Genomic DNA, 6,063 nt, shown 5'->3' on the forward strand with positions numbered 1-6,063 from the left:
AATTTGGATACATTTTACCCTCATTTTTATTGAATTTTAAGAAGTCATTAATTTCTTTATTTCTTCACTGATCCAATTGTTGAGTAGAGAGTTTTCAGTTTCCATGTGTATAGGGTTTTTTTTTTTTTTTTTTTTTTGCTATTTCTGTTGTTATTGAAGTCTAGCTTTAGACCATGGTGATTGGATAGAATACAAGGTATTATTTCAATCTTCTGGTACCTATTGAGGCTCACTTTGTGACCTACTATATGGACAAATTTGGAGAAGGTTCTCTGAGGTGCTGAGAGGAAGTTATAATATTTTGTTTGGGTAAAAATTCTGTAGGTATCTGTTAGGTCCATTTGATTTATGACATTGGTTAGCCTTACTATTTCTCAGTTGAGTTTCTGTTTCATTGACCTATCTTTTGATGAAAGTGGGGTGTTGAAGTCTCCCACTATTAATGTGTTCATATCAATGTGTGACTTAAGCTTTGTTAATATTTCTTTTACAAATGTGGAAAAAAGAAGAAAAAAGAAAAAGAAAAAGGAATGTGGATGCCCTTGCGTTGTGCGTATAACTGCTCAGAACTGCAATGTCATCGTGGTTGAAATTTTCCTTGATGAGTATGAAATTCCCTTCCTCATCTCTTTTGATTCATTTCAACTGAAAGTCTATTTTATTATGTATTAAAATGGATACACCAGCTTGCTTCTTGTGTCTGTTGGCTTAGAATACCTTTCTCCAGCCTTTGTCCCTGAGGTAATGTTTATCAGTGTGGATGAGATGCATTTCTTGAATGCAGAAGAATGTTGCATCTTGTTTATGCTTCCATTCTGTTAGTCTATGTCTTTTTATTAGATAATTGAGACCATTGAGGATGACAGATATGAATGGCCAGTGACTGTTAAGTCCCATCATATTGATGTTGGTTGCGGTAGAGTGTGTGGTTGTTTTGCTACTGTGAGTTTATCTATTTCCTGTGTTATCTTGGTTGTAGTTTGTCATTTTGTGTTGGAGTGTTCCTTCTAGTAACTTCTGTAGGGCCAGATTTGTGGATCAGAACTGTTTGAATTTGTTTTGTCATCTTGTATTCTCCATCAATGGTAATTGAAGGTTTCACTGGGTATAGTAGTCTGGCCTGGCATCTGTGATTTCATAGGGTTGGCAGGACCTCTACCCAGGCCCTTCGGGATTGTATAGTCTCTGCTGAGAAGTCTAGTAAAATTCTCATAGTTTTGTGATTTGGCATTTTTCCTTTGCTGTCTGTATATTTTTTCTTTGTTCTATACATTTTGTGTTTTGATTATTAAATAATGGGATTAATTTATTTTTGGTCTATTTTATATGGAGTTCTATAGAACTCTTTTATGTTTATATGCATCTCTTTCTTTAAGTTGGGAATATTTTCTTCTATGAATTTGCTGAAGATATTTTCTGGGCTGGAGCAGGGATTCTTCTTTTTTCCTCTATTCCTATATCCTTAGATTTCATCTTTCATGGTTTCCTTGATTTTTTGGATGTCGTGTATCAAGAATTTTTGATACATAACACTTTCTTTGATGGTTGCACTAAATTCTTCTATTGTATCTTCTGGACCTGAGATTCTTTCTTCCATTTTTTGAATTTTGTTAGTGAAGCTTACCTCAACATTTCCTGGTTTCTACTATAATTTCTCTTCTTCCCAGCTTTCTTCTGTCTGTGCTTTTATCATCTTCAGGTCTTGAACTGTTTTAGTGATTTTCTTCATCTGACTGTTCACATTTTCCTGAATTTCTTCTGGTGATTTCTTCATTTCCACTCTTTAGGCTTCTGTCAGGGCCTCTCTAAGGTCTTCAACCTGTCTGTCCACATCTTCCTATATTTCTTTAGGGATTTTGTTTATTTCCTTCATTATTGTCTTCATTACTATGGATTTCACATCATTTATTGTGCTTCAGTTGTGTTTGCTGTCCCAGGGTTTAATTATTTGGTATAATTGAGTTCTGGAGATGTCATATTGTTTTGGTTCTGTTGTTTGTGTTTTTATGATGGCCTTTAGCTGTGTTGCTGATTCTGATGTTGGGATGTAGTTTTGGTGTCCTTCACTGGTCATTGAAAGTAGTTCGTTGGTGAGTGTCTATAGTGCTATAATCCTCACTGGTGGGGATCAGGTTATCCTTTAGTGGATCAGGCAGGTGACTTATTTCAGCTCCAGGGACTTTGCCTCACACCCTGGCCTCCCTGCTGGGCCAACAGAGGCTGGTGATGGTGCTCTGCAGCCCAAAGTTCAGTCTGAGATAATGAAGGTAATATCTGCCTTTGGCTGGAATTTAGAGATCCTCCACTTGACCACAGGGGCCCCGGTACCTCAGATTAGTATGCCAGAGAGTGCGGAGCTGCTACCTGTCTTAAACTTTTGTCCATTCTTTCTCAGACTTGCCTTTTCTTTCTCTAGATCCAGCCATGGGACTTAGCTTCAGTCTTTCAGACAGTGTGGAAGCTGTCCACTGGCCTGAACTTCTTCCTGCCCATCCTTGCTCCTGCCACAGGACCTAGATTCAGTTCAACAGAGAGAGAGAGTGGGAGCTATGCCCTATAGGACAATCTCTCTGAAGCTATGTGAGCCACTAGGTGGGCCCTGTGGTCCTCTTTGAACTGACAGGGTGATCTGAACTCAAGTCTATCACATACACACACTGTCCTGCCCCCTGGGCTAGCCAATACTAAGAGTAGTATTCTGCAACTCACAGTTGAGACAGAGAGAGTGCAGGTACCACCCATGTCTCAGTGCTAGCATTTAGTACAGACACAGGACTGCAGGTGTGTTGTCTTGGTCTAATTCACACATTCTACTGGGTTCCCCATTGAGCCAGAAGATCTAAATACTGGTGTTTCATCACCCACAGTTGAGGCTCAGATATGCAGTCCAAGATATAGAGCACAGCTACAGCTGACAGTCTGGTATGCAGCCAGTCTATGGGGACTGAGCACCCATCCTCCCTGGACCAGTTGGATGGCCCAAGGCCAGACCCACCTGTCCTCTGCACCACATCCATATCTCTCACCTAGGGCTCTCCAGGTCTTTTGGTCTCTAGCTCCCATCCTATCTCTAGGCTCCATCCTGCTGCTCAGACACAGTGCATAGTTGGCACTGCCATTTTTGATCTTCCCAAGAGATAATATATTTAATGAAACTTTTAAGATTTTAAAAATGTAATACAAATAGCAAATGAATATGTATATATGAGGTAAAAGCACGAAATGTTGGATCTTATTTTTTATTTATTATATCATCTGTTGTGATCCATTAAATTTGATTCCATATATTGTTTAATCTGAATAATTCTTAAATAAACATGGCAGCCAAGTGTCTATGTTCAGTGCTAACTTAGGAAAATACAAAATGTTCCATGAGAGGTTTAATGGAGCAAAACTTACTCTTATGTTTGTTAAATAAAGTAGCTGTACAATGGTTACCACCCTGGAGTCCTCAGTTTCAACTCACACTAATAACTCCCTGACTTTCATTAACCTACTTGTAATTATTATTTTTAATAATTTATTTAGATTATATCCTGAATTTTATGTCTTCACTTCCTGCTCCCCCTCCCACTTTACCCTTTTCCCTTCCCCTAGACCTGTGACAGAAGGATACCACCTTCATACACCCAAGATCATAGCTTATCAGGTCTCATCAAGATAACTTGCTTCTACTTCTTCTGAGTGGCACCAGGCCTCCCCAACAAGGGGAAGTGCTCAAATTGGGGCCACCAGAGTTCATGTCAGAGGCAGTCCCCACTCTCACCACAACCATGGAGAATGAGCTGTCCATTGGCTATATTTGAAAAGATGAACTAGATTTCCTACATGCATTGATCTTGGTTGGTACAGCAGTTTCTGCAGCACCCCACTCCCAGATCTGCAAGTCTTGACAGTCTTCTTGTGGGGCTCCTAGACTCTCCAGATCCTCTATCTCTCCATTCTTCCATACCACTCTCACCTGTAGTTCAGTAGAGAGTCGCAGCATCTGTACCAATCACCTGTGAGTGGAGACTCTCAGAGGAAATCAATGTTTGATTAATATCCACTTATAAGTGAATGTACGCCATGCATATCTTCTGAGTCTGGGTACCGTACTCAAGATGATAATTTGTAGTTCCACCTACTTGCCTCGAGTTTCAAGATTTCCTTTCTTTTTTATTAACTGAGTAGTATTACATTTTATAAATGTACCAGTTTCTTTTTCCACTCTTCAAATGAAGGACATCTAGGTAGTTTCAAGATTCTGGCAATTATAATTAAGGCTGCCATCAACAAAGTTGAGTAAATTTCCTTCTTGTGTGGTGGACCATCTTTTGGATGTTTGCCAAGAAGTGTCATAGGTGGGTCTTGAGATAGCATTACTCCCAATTTTCTGAGAAAGTGCCAGATTGATTTCTCAAGTGGCTGCCCAAGTTTGCACTCCCACACGCAGTGGAGGAGTGTTCTTCCTCTTTCTACACATCCTCAGCACCATATACTGTCACTTGAATTTTTGAACTTAGCCATTCTGACGAGTGAAAGATGGAATCTCAGAGCCATTTTGATTAGCATTTTCCTGATGACTAAGGAGATTGAACATTTCTTTTTTTCTCAACCATTCAATACTCCTCTGTTGAGAATTCTCTGTTCAACTCTGAACCTCATTTCTTAATTATGTTACTTGTATTGGTGGTGTTTAATTTCTTGAGTTCTTTATATATCTTGGATATTATTTGTCAGATGTAGGATTGGTGAAGATCTTTTTTTAGTATGTAGGCTCTTGTTTTCTTTCTGTTGACAATGGCCTTTGCTTTACAGAAGATTTTCAGTTTCATGATGTCCCATTTATTAATTGTGACCTTAGAGCCTGACCTGTTTGTGTTCTCTCCAGGAAGTTGTCTCCTGTGAAAAAATATCAAGGTTTGTTCACAATTTTTCTTCTAACAGATTTAGTCGATCTGTTTTTAATGTTGAGGTTTTTAATACACTGGGCCTTTAGTTTTGTGCAGGGTGATAAATATGGGTAATTTTTGCATATTTTAATATGTAGACATTCAGTTAGACCAGCACCATTTGTTGAAGATCCTATGTATTTTCCATGGTATGCATTTTTATTTTCTGTAAAAACTCAAGTTTCTATAGGTGTGAGGATTTATTTTTGGGTTTTTTATTTGATTCCCATTACCAAGCAGCATATTTCTATTCCAGTACCATGGTGATTTTATTACTGTTGTTGTATAGCACAGCTTGAGATCTGGGGTAGAGATTCCTTCACAAGATATTGTATTGTAAAGAAATGTTTTAGCTACTCTTGGTTGTTTGTTTTTCTATATGAAGTTGAGAATTGATCGTTCAACGTCTGTAAAATGTTGTGTAGCTATTTGATGGGAATTGCATTGAATCTATAGATTTCTTTTGGTAACATGGCCAGTTTTACTATGTTGATTGTTCTCATCCATGGAAAAGGACAATCTTTCCATCTTCTGATACCTTCTTCTATTACTTTTAGAGATTTGAAGTTTTAAAAGTTGTTTTGCATGGGCTCACATATGTTATATGATCCAGCCTTGTTTTAGTAGGATATCTGGGTTCTGACGAATCCGTATTTCCCTGGGATTTTTTGAGTGTGTTCCTATGCTATTCTTTAGCCATCTAGTTTTCCCTGGTGGTGGCACACTTGAAGATCCCTGGTAGTCCTTGGTGGCTGATGCCTTGCAATTGTACGTAGAGTTGGGCCATAGGAATCGACATGATGTGCTTCTGGTAGTTAATCCCTGTTGGGTACTGCCAAGGAAGTCCCTGATAGCTGCCACCTCTGGGTTAGCAGGCAGATCTGGACCCTGAAGACAGTACATGGAATTTGAGAGAGAGATCTCACAGTTGTTGGCAATCTCCTATGAATGCTGCCTCTGTAGCTGCAGACAGAGCTGGGGCCATCATTATCATGCAGAGAGGACACAGGGGAGTCCTCATCTCTGCTGATAGTCCCCAGTGAGAGGTTTCTCAGCAATTGCAGATAAAGGTGGAGACTGAGGACTGGCATGCAAAGATCAAGGACAGGCCTCAATACTGCTGGTAGTC

The sequence above is a fragment of the Acomys minous genome (assembly GCF_964271855.1).
Source record: "Acomys minous genome assembly, chromosome: 12".
Lineage (NCBI taxonomy): Eukaryota > Metazoa > Chordata > Mammalia > Rodentia > Muridae > Acomys > Acomys minous.